This window comes from Gossypium arboreum, chromosome 11 (genome assembly GCF_025698485.1).
Source record: "Gossypium arboreum isolate Shixiya-1 chromosome 11, ASM2569848v2, whole genome shotgun sequence".
NCBI classification, from domain to species: Eukaryota; Viridiplantae; Streptophyta; class Magnoliopsida; order Malvales; family Malvaceae; genus Gossypium; species Gossypium arboreum.
Window position 1 is genome coordinate 84,820,343 of NC_069080.1, and position 11,855 is coordinate 84,832,197.

Here is an 11,855-nt window from a genome sequence, read left to right on the forward strand (position 1 = left end):
AATGGTATAAACATGTGGATGGTGTTGGTATAATTGGACAGATGTTTTGAGAATTTATAAATACTTATATGTTGATGTTTTATATTTTATACTCTATTGATGATTTTTTTTTAGTACGAGCTTACTAAGCTTTTGAAAGCTTACTTTGTGTGTATCTGCATTGTTTTATAGATATTGAAGCTACTGTGAGCTCAGGGATCATTAAGGATCGACACCACACTATCGAACTTCATTTTGGTACCTTTGAAAATGTAAATTTTGAAGTATGGCATGTATAGGGTAGTAGTTGTGGGGTTATGTTTTGTGTTGTACATATATTTTTAGCCATGTGATTTGGCTAGTTTATGTTTGAACTTATAGTTGATAATGGTACATAATATGTGATGCGAATGTTAAATTCTGGTTGTTTTGGCTGGTTAAAAAAGATTGTAACGCCCCGAATTTGGGCCTAGAAGTATTGGGCCTTTAGTATGGGTCTGCAAGGAGGTTGTATATAAACATTTAATTGTACAAGGAAATGACACAATTAAATGTCTACTTTAGTGGTTAATGGCTCTGAGGAGTGTTGGAGAAATCTTGGGTTCAAACCTAGGCTTTAGCAAAAATTTTGGTAATAAGTGAATAAAACCTTGGGTGTTTGGATGAAGGCCTTTTAAATTATTATGGTAAATAAATGACACAAGGAAGCTTGTGGTCTAGTGGTTGTGGCATCATTAAGGTTGTAAGGGAGCCTGGGTTCAATCTTAGCTCTTACAATTTATTTTGGTTTTTCTTTGAAAGAAACCTGGACTCTGGCCTATAGACCTTATATTTAATTGAGGATAAAATATGACACAGAAAGAGCCTGTGGTGGAGTGCAAGGTTGCGTGTTGTGTAACTATGAGGTCTAAGGTTCAAGTCTTGGGTTGCGCAAAGGATTATTTATTTTGCTGTTTGAGCTGTGTAGGAGGTGGAGTTGGACTGGAACTCTGTGGTTGAAGTGGTCATATAAAAATAAGGAATTTTCCTAATGGTTGAAAGTAATCCCACATCGAGAAGCTAACATGAGAATTGGCGAGAAGTTGGCTTTAAATAGAGCAAACAAGATGAGTTGGTGAAAAAGAAAAAGGTGATTAAGACCAAAAGCAGGATGTGCCAAGGTTGGTGATTGTAGACTTCGTCGCGTTCTCATAAACAGGTGTGTATTCACGTCCTTCTTTGTTAGAAATCGGCAAAATCTGAAAGCTGCCACGAGCGTTCTCGTGTACTAGGGCTGTTCTGGGCCTCGATGGGCTAAATAAGCCCGATGGGCCCGTGGGCCCGCTTGTGTAAATCTAACTGTTAGGTTGGAAGTAATTGGGCCTGATGGGCCATATGAGTGTGATTAGGCCTGATGGGCCATGTAAACAAAATTGGGCCTAAAGGAGCAAAATGAATAAGTCTGGATCTGTTAGTGTTTAGTAAAGGGGTTGTGGACCTAGCTTTTGGTAACTACTCAAGCAGACATAAAACTTAAATAATTAATTAATCGAAATCGTGGACGAGTCATAAGGTTAAGGTGTGGCAATGGGTATATGCATGTCTAGGATTGAATCTAGGTAGAGCTTGGTACTTAAGCGGTCTTAAAGACTCACCTCCTATTCTATGGAATCCTACCTAGTGCATAGTATTTGTTCACTTTAGCCAACGAGGACTTGTTAACGGGCCAAGGAAAGTAATAAATCCATAATAAAGAGAAATTATCGAAATAATCCCGATTTGTAAAATTACCGAAGTACCCCCGATTTGTAAAATTACCGAAATACCCCCGATTTATAAAATTATCGAAATACCCCTAATTTGTAAAATTACTGAAATACCCTCGATTGTGAAATTACTGAAATACACTCGATTTGTAAAATTATCTAAATACCCCTAATTTATGAAATTACCGAAACACCCTCGATTTGTAAAATTACCGAAACATTCTCGATTGGTAAAATTACCGAAACACTCTTGATTTTTAAAATTACCGAAATACCCTTGATTTGTAAAATTATCGATATACCCTAATAGTGTAAAATTATCAAAATACCCTTGTAGTGTAAAATGACCGACATACCCCTGTAGGGTAAAATGACTGTTTTTCCCTTGAGGGTAATTGACCGACTTAGACTTCGAATTTGACTGATTTAATTATGAATGTATGACTGCGTTTTAATTGACTTGATTGTGGTTGTATGACTGATATGCTCTTAATATATGTTTAAAAGACCGTTACTGAGTATGGCCATTCTGCTTACACGTGTGATGATTGAGCATGACATACATGACATATTGCATGGGTTGGGAAATATGGAACGGAGGAAGTATACGAGGATCACGTGGTTGCTTGACGATCGTGGATCCACCGATGGCTATTAAGCCTAATATTTGATTAGTAGCTTGCTGCAATGAAGATAGTACCGTAACCGGGCTACCATTGATGTGTATCGGATGGGTGGGTCGATATTTATATCCCCACATAATGTGTACTGGGGGACAGAGTTGGTGTGTAATGGTTGGATTATTGGGGTGGGTTGCACAGCATTGCATGTATGATATTATTGTGATATTATTACAATGTGGGCTTCGGCACAACTGAGGCTAAGATGGGCTAGGCCCAATTGATTCTGTTATAGGCTGTGATCCAAATGATATTGGCTTTGGCCCACGTATGCTCTGAACTGGACTGTACTGTTACTATAATGGGCTTCAGCCCAGACTGATTCTGAATTCTGTCTGCTTACTAACTGTTACTCTAGTAAGGGGATTACACACTGAGTTTTCGTAAACTCACCTCATTTATTAACTGAGCAGGTAATCCCCAGCGTTAGGTGGATCGGTGTTGCAGAGGGACTCGGAGACGACCACACAACTGCATATGTTTTTATATTTCGTTTATTTAGTTAAGCACTTTGGTTTTTAATTTGGGTTGTATTAAGGCCTCTTTATTTTCTTAATCTTTTATTTGGGAAATTTATTTAGTATGCTTAATATATTTTAGAAGTAGGGCATTGTAACACCCCTAACTCGTGACTGTCGCCGGTGTCGGACACGAGAGGTTAACGGCCAAATCCTCTCAGGGTACCAACCAATTTGTCATTTCCAGTCAGGCTGGAAAACTGCGTCACCGTCGCCTTAAAAATCATATCTCGAGTTTCAAAACTCGGAAACTGGTTTCGTAAATTTTACCTCAATTTAGACTCACATACCCATCCATGGATTTATTTCTAGAATTTTTGGTTGGGCCAATTGGTACAGTTTATTAGTTAAAGTCACCCATGTTACAGGGATCGACTGCTCTGACCTTTGCGCGTTACAACTTGAATATCTCTCTGTACAGAGCTTTAATACTGGTGCCGTTTGTTTCTAATGAAACTAGACTCAAAATGGAATCTGTACATATAAGGCATGACTCCTAATTCTTTCTGGATAATTTATGGTAAATTTTCAAAGTCGCGTTAGGGGACCCAGAAACCGTTCTGGCCCTGTCTCACGAGAACTTTAATATTTCTCAGTATACTGCTCATATGGTCGTTTCGTTTCATCCATATGAAAATAGATTCATCAAGGTTCAATTTCATAATTTACCCACTATTTAATTCTACTTCTACTATTTTTAGTGATTTTCAATCTCATCTCACTGCTGCTGCCCGCAACAGTTACTGCAGAGACTATGCCAATTTCATGAATCTTTCCTTGGCCTTAATCATCCATCATACATGACACAAATTGTGGCCACCTTATCAAAATTAGAGTTTCTAAGACTCGTGGCTATAGGTTCTAGCATCCCACTCGGCGACCACATAGGTCATTTTCACATGGCTTAAAGTTTACAACCCACAATTCGACAAAATATAATAGCCTATACATGCCAAATGTTCTTCAACAACGAAAACAATACCACAAGATTTCAGCGGTGTGATGACTTCAACGACGGTCCCGATCACGCAAGCAATACTGAATCCGAGAGACCTAAAATGGGTGACAAGAAAAAACACCGAGTGAGTTTACAACTCAGTAAGTCATAAGCATTCATCAATCCACCGATACAATCACTACAACATGTACAACAAGCGAGGCTAGGTACTCATCCATATCGAATCTATACCATAATACCTCGGACCTTTCGGTCCAATCTCGTACCAAGTCATACATCCACATTTCATATTCTACACAACAAGATAATCGAAGCATTTTTACTCATTAACTCATTTTCCAGCACAACCATACAATTTCAATCATCACATAGATTTAAGGCTTACCAATTCAACCCCAAGCATGAGCGTATTCTCTATTCATCATGAGCTCGAGGTACTTACCCGATCCGCTGTCGGGATTAACTCGATAATGTCGCACGCTCAGTGCCAATTGTAATACAAGAGCATATAGTGAATCCGCACACTTAGTGCTATATATTTTCAGCTCGCACACTTAGTGCTATATAATTTTCAGCTCGCACACTTAGTGCTATATAATCAAACTCGCACACTTAGTGCTGTACAATTTAAACCCGCACACTTAGTGCCAATCTTGTCACCGTGTCCATTTATACCCGCACACTTAGTGCCGAGACCAATACCTTATGCATTTTGCTGCCTTTATACATTCAACAATGGCATCATTCCATACATACATTTCCATTTACACATCAATTCATTTAAACACAATTGTGTATATATTATGGTCATTTACATCAACACCAAATATATGCTTAATGACTTACCTTATATTGGATGAAACGATTTCCAATCGACTACTCGATTATCTTTCCTTTGCCTTTGCTTGATTCTCCACCTCTAGCTTCTTGAGCTAAATTTAACAAATAAATTGGTTTTATCATTTGAGCATCGGAAGAGGAATTCAAGATGCCTAGCCAATATATAAATATCTACTCATTAGGCATCAAAGTCGCATATGTACAAAATCATGAATCGAACTCAACACCTTAGTTAGTATTCCTCTTAGCGAATTTTCTAAGCCAAGAATAGGCATCAATATGCTTGCCTCTAACCGAATGCATGCACACCAATTTCCCCTCATGTGGCGAATATGCATGTCCATGTTGAGGCCAATTATGCACTTAATACCACACAAAACAGCATGCATTTTACTAACTAACGCATTACATATTGTAGCTCAATACACATCTCTCATGTACTACATAACCGAAAACATCATCCCAAGCAAATATATACCTTGAAATAGTATATATGTCATACCAATTCATCATGTGCAAACACATATTCAAAGCTCAAATCTTACCTACCATGCAACATGCATGAATCATACTTAATGGATATACCATGACCGAATACATCACAACACCATCATTTTGGTCATGATTAAGCAAAGAACTTAATGTCTCACTCAAAAATACTAAAAAGAAAGTCCAAGAGCCATCAATCCCCATCACGTACACCATTAACAAGCTTCATATTTAACATGCAATGGCATTAACACAAAATCCACCTTGGCCAAATACCATTTCCATGGCATAACAAGGATTTGAACCATGGCTAACATGCACATCAAGTTAGCAACCAAAACAAGCATGAATCTCATGACACAACCTCAAACATACCTTAATCTTGATGCAAGTATAGCCAAATCCCTTCTAGTTCTCTTCTAAACCAAGCATGAAGCAAAAATCCTCCCTTTTCCTTAGTATTTTCGGCCAAAGAAGAGAAAAATGGATGAACAAAATTTTCTTTTCTCTTCCACAATGCACGGCAAGGGGGTTTCACTCACACACACACATTTTTTTTCTTTCTTTATTACCCATACTCATTTGTTTATTGTTTCTCCCTAGTGCACCAACAAAACATGTTTCATGACATGTTTAGCCCATGATTCCTTGTCATGGCGGCCACTTCATGTTAGGGGAATTTGACATGCAAATCCTTATTTTTGCATGTATTATCAACTAGTCATCCCACATTTCCCCATCATACTTTCAATGTTTACTACTAGGCCCTTTCTAGTGAAATTCACATTTATAACTCTAAATCGAAATATCAAAAATGTCACACATGAATTAACACATATTATAGGCATCAAAATAAATTATAAATTATTTTTATGCCTCAGTTTTGTGGTCCCGAAACCACATCCCGACTAGGGTAAATTTTGGGATGTCACAACTCTCCCCCACTTAGAAATTTTTCGTCCCCGAAAATCTTACCGGTAAATAGGCTCGGGTATCGCTCTCTCATAGAGTCCTCAAGTTCCCAAGTGGCTTCTTCAATTCCGTGTTTATGCCACAACACCTTCACTAATGGGATTTTCTTGTTTCGTAGCTCTTTTACTTCACGCATCAGAATGCGAACCGGCTCTTCTTCATAACTCAAATTAGGCTGAACCTCGACCTCAGATGGAGTAATTACGTGCGTCGGGTCAGACCTATATCGTCGAAGCATCGAAACATGGAAAACGTTGTGAATCTTTTCGAGCTCAGGGGGGTAAAATTAATCGGTACGCTACTGGCCCAACTCGTTCAGATACTTCATACGGACCGATGAACCTTGGACTCAATTTGCCCTTATGGCCAAATCTAAGCACCTTCTTCCAGGGTGAAACTTTGAGAAAGACCTTGTCTCCAACCTGATATTCAATATCTTTTCTTTTCAAATCCGCATCTGACGTTTGGCGATCCAAGCGACTTTCAAACTTTCACGAATTACTCGAACTTTTGCTCGGCATCCTTAACCAAATCAACCCGAAGAATTTACCTTCACTAAGTTGGTCCGAATAATGGGGTACGGCATTTACGACCGTATAAAGCCTCGTAAGGTGCCATCTTAATACTTGATTGAAAGCTATTGTTGTAGGTGAATTCAATCAAAGGTAAATACCGTTCCCATGAACCACTAAACTCAAGGATGCAACATCTCAACATATCCTCGAGTATTTGAATTATCCGTTCGGATTGACCATCGGTTTGGGGATGAAAAGCGGTGCTAAAATGCGACTTGGTACCCAAAGCATCTTGCAATTTCTTCCAAAATCGCGACGTAAATCTTGGGTCTCTATCCGACCACGATAGAAATAGGCACCCGTGTAATCTCACAATCGAGAAACATACAATTCGCTAATTTGTCCATTGAAAAATTAAATGCGTGCGGGGATAAAGTGAGCCGACTTAGTTAGTCTATCGACAACGACCCAAATCGCATCCTTCTTACTCGCGACAATGGCGGTCCGGATACAAAGTCCATTGTGACTCGATCCCATTTCCATTCGGGTATTATGATCGGTGAAGTAATCCCGATGGCACTTGATGTTCGCTTTCACTTGTTGACATATCGGACACCTTGAAACAAATTGAAATGTCTCGTTTCATCGGGCCACCAAAATTGGCGTTTGGTCATTGTACATTTTAGTACTACCGGGTGGATTGACATTCGACTACAATGGGCTTCATTTAGAATTATCGAAATAAGTTCAATTCTTTGGAACACAGACGACTTCGAACCTCAAACAATCGTCATCATCAATTTGAAATTCGAGTCCTTGTTGGAACACACTCATCCCGTTTGTAACCAACTCATCGTCGACTTTACGAGCTTCACGAATTTGACGTATCAATAATGGTTTGGCTTTCAATTCAGCTACTAACACATTGTCGGGTAGGATAGACAAGTGTACATTCATCGCTTCATAAAGCAAATAGTGATTTCGGCTTAAGGCATCCGCAACCACATTAGCCCTTCCCGGGTGATAATCAATGACGAGCTCATAATCTTTTAACAACTCGAGTCATCGCCTTTGTCGCAGATTTAAGTCTCTTTGGGTCATCAAATATTTGAGACTTTTGTGATCCGAATACACATGGCACTTCTCACCAAATAAGTAATGTCGCTATATCTTTAAAGCGAATACGATGGCGACCAATTCGAGATCATGGGTCGGATAATTTTTCTCATGTGGCTTTAATTGCCTCGACGCATAGGCCACAACTCGCCCTTCTTGCATCAATACGCAACCCAACCCAAGTAGGGATGCGTCACTATAAATGACAAACTCTTTGCCCGATTCGGGTTGCACTAGAATTGGGGCTTGATCAAATAAGCTTTCGTTGATCGAAACTTTTCGACATTTCTCCGTCCATTCGAACTTAACATCCTTTTGGAGTAAGCCGTCATTGGCGTGGCTATCGTCGAGAAACCTTTACAAATCGTCGGTAATAACCGCAAGCCCCAAAAGCTCCTAACCGGTAACATTCCTTGGTGGTTTCCAATCGACTATGGCGAATTTTGTTGGGTCCACCACGATACCGATCACGGACACCACGTGCCCCAAAAGCTAACCTCTTTCAACCAAAATTCACATTTCTTGAACTTTGCGTATAATCGCTTATCTCATAAGATTTGCAACACTAGCCTCGGTGTTCGGCATGTTCGGTTTCATCTTTCGAATAGACCAAAATGTCATCGATAAATACAACTACGAACCGATCCAAGTATGGCTGAAAATTCTATTCATTAAATCCATAAACACCGAGGGCATTAGTGAGCCCAAACGGCATCACCAAGAATTCGTAGTGACCGTACCTCGTTCTAAAAGCGGTTTTGGGTATGTCCGATTCTCGGACCCTCAACTGATAGTACCCCGACCTCAAATCTATCTTTGAAAACACCGAGGCTCCCTTTAATTGATCAAACAAATCGTCAATTCGTGGCAATGGATATTTATTCTTTATCGTCACTTTATTGAGTTGACGATAGTCGATGCACAACCTCATGGTTCCGTCCTTCTTCTTCACAAACAATACAAGTGCGCCCCATGGAGAAAAACTCGGTCGAGCGAAACCTCTATCCGTCAATTCTTGCAATTGAACCTTCAATTCCTTTAATTCGTTAATGCCATACGATACGGGGCTATTGAAATCGGCGTAGTACCGGTACAACCGATGCGAATTCCACTTCTCGAACCGGTGGCAATCCCGGTAACTCCTCAGGAAAAACATCTGAATACTCACAAACCACTGGTACCGATTCGAGTTTCCTTTCCGTCTCTTTACTCCCAAACACATACGCAAGGTATGTTTCACACCCTTTTCACATATCTTGACGGTCATAGAAGATATTATTCTTTGCACTCCTTTTAAATCAGATGACTCGACTCGGACTACCTCATTATTTGCACTCCTCAAATTAATGGTTTTCCTTTGCGATCCACCATTGCATCATGTACGGTCACCAATCCATACCAAGAATAACATCAATTCATGAAATGGTAGAAGCATCGGATCGGTAGGAAAGCAGATTCTCGAATTATTAGGGGCATCTCTTGCACACTTTATCAACAAGCACGTATTGACCCAAAGGGTTTGACACTCGAATTACGAACTCGGTAGACTCAACGGTAGAGTCTTCTTTGGATGCTAAGGTTTCACATACATATGAGTGAGTAGAGCGGGGTCAATCAATGCAATCACAATAGTATCAAAGAGAGTAAAAGTACCGGTGATAACGTCGGGGAGGATGCCTCCTCTCGTGCGCGGATGGCATATGCTCTAGCAGAGCACGGGTCTCGGATCGGACGGTAGTATTAGAGGCTCCTCTCGATTACCACCCCTACCTCCAGAGATTCTCGGGGCCTACCTCCACCGTCGTTCCACTAGGTCTTGCACCTTGCGTCTTATTCCTCTCATCTAGCTCGTGCAATCTCTAATGAAGTGGTCCTTGAACCGCATCCATAACAGCCCTATTAATGAGTTACCCCAACATTCACCTAGGTGTCGTCTTCCACATTGGGGGCATTCAGGTCTCTCTTGACGATTATTGCCCACACTAGCTCTGAAGTAGCTCGAGAGTCCGTCAATGGTGGGGCTCTAATGGAAATTCCATGATCGTCCTCGACTTGCTGGTGTCCTCCCGAACCTCTTTCTGGTGAGAAGCGGAGCTTTACTCGTCGATCTTTTACGGTAATCTCTTGCTTCAAATTCAGCCTTCTTCTTCTCCTCCCAAGTTTTCCGCCTTGCAGGCTCGTTCGACTAGTGTCACGAACTCCTTTATCTCCAAAATTCCCACTAGTAACTTTAACTCTTCATTCAATCCTTCTTCAAATCTTTTGCACATCGCAACCTCATCACCACACACTCCCGAGCATACCGACTAAGTCTTACGAACTCATGTTCGTATTCGAATCTGATCATCCGGCCTTGCTTGAGTTCCAAGAATTCCTTACGCTTCGATCGATGAACAGTTGACTAATGTATTTCTTTCGAAATTGGATTGGAAGAAATCCCAAGTAACTCGTTCATTTGGGACTATGGAAATTAAAGTCCTCCACCAATAGTAAGTGAGTCTACATAACAAGGATATAGCACACTTAAGACATTCGTCGGTGTGCATGACGATTCATCTAACACTCTAATGGTGTTATCGAGCGAACTTCGGCCCTTTCGGCATCGTCGGTAACTATGGCCTTAAACTCCTCGCCCCACGCTTCCTAATCAAGTCCACGGTGGTTTACTCACCTCACGGGATCGATGGCGATGGCATTACGGGCTCTTGGGGTGGAGTATTTAAATTCGGGAATGGTTGGACAGCCGGGTCGGTTCGGGCATATTCGCGACCCACTCATTCATCATGGTGAAGAAGGCTTGTTTCGCCCTTCATTTTGATTATTCGCGGATGACCGAGGCTCAACAGGCGGTGTCCCTTGTGCTGGAGCACCGCTACACCTTCAACGTCATCCGCCTGAGGTCTCTCTATCCGGGTTCCATTGCTATTTAAAACAAAAATTTCAACCGTCAAGTCATCACATTATTCAGCACTAACAATTTGGCATGTATAGCTAGACTCACACGCGCTATGGTAGTGTAATATCCTGATTTTGGGCCTAGTCGGAATAGTGGTTTTGTGACCACAAAATCCGAGATAGAAATAATTATTTTATGATTATTTTAAGGTCTATGATATGATTGCATGATTGTGTGAAAATTTCGTGAAGAAATTTTATGCATAAAGTGCCTAATTTGAAATTTGGGACTAAATTGAATAAATTGCAAAACTTGTGTTCTAGAAGTATTTTGCATAAAATTGAATTAGATTATTAATTAGAGGTCCTTAAAGAGTAATTTTACCAATTTCTAAGTCTATGGACAAAAAATTGGACATGGATGGAATTTTGGAAAGTTTAGTAGTAAGGGCATTTTGGTCATTTAGGGGTAAAATGAATTAAAATACACAATTAAAAGCCAATTTTGCTCATCTTCAACCCCATGGCCGAATATAGCAAGGAGAAACCATGGCTAGGGTTTTTCAATCTTCCAAGCTCGATTGTAAGTTCATTCTAGCCTCGTTTTAATGATTTTTACGTTTTGGAGTCCGGTAGCTCGATTTAGCTTATGCTAGCAATAATTTAACCTAGGGTTTATATTTGGAAAAATACCCATAGGTGAAATTTGTGTATTTTGGTGTTTTATGATAGAATATGAAGTTTTAAATTATGTTAGACAACTTGTGCTACTCGGTTTTAAGTGAAAACAAGCAAAGGGCTTAATCGGTAAAAATACCTAATAGTCATAAGTACATGTTAGAGTGAGAATTTGATGTTGCCATAGAAGGGAAAAATGATCAGCATGTCATAAAACATAAGAAAATAGGCTGAATTTTAATTTACGAGCTTTGGGGCAAAAGTGTAAATATGCAAAAGTTTAGGGGCAAAATTGTAATTTTACCAAAATATGATTTTGGGTCAATTTGAATAATGTGAGTCCTAATTAGACTATATTTTAAATGATAGAGCAAGGAAAACTGAAATTCGGGCTAAAATGGGAAAATACCAAGTTGTGGGACGAAATGGTAAAAATAGCCATTTTAGCATCGAGGTAAGTTCATATGTAA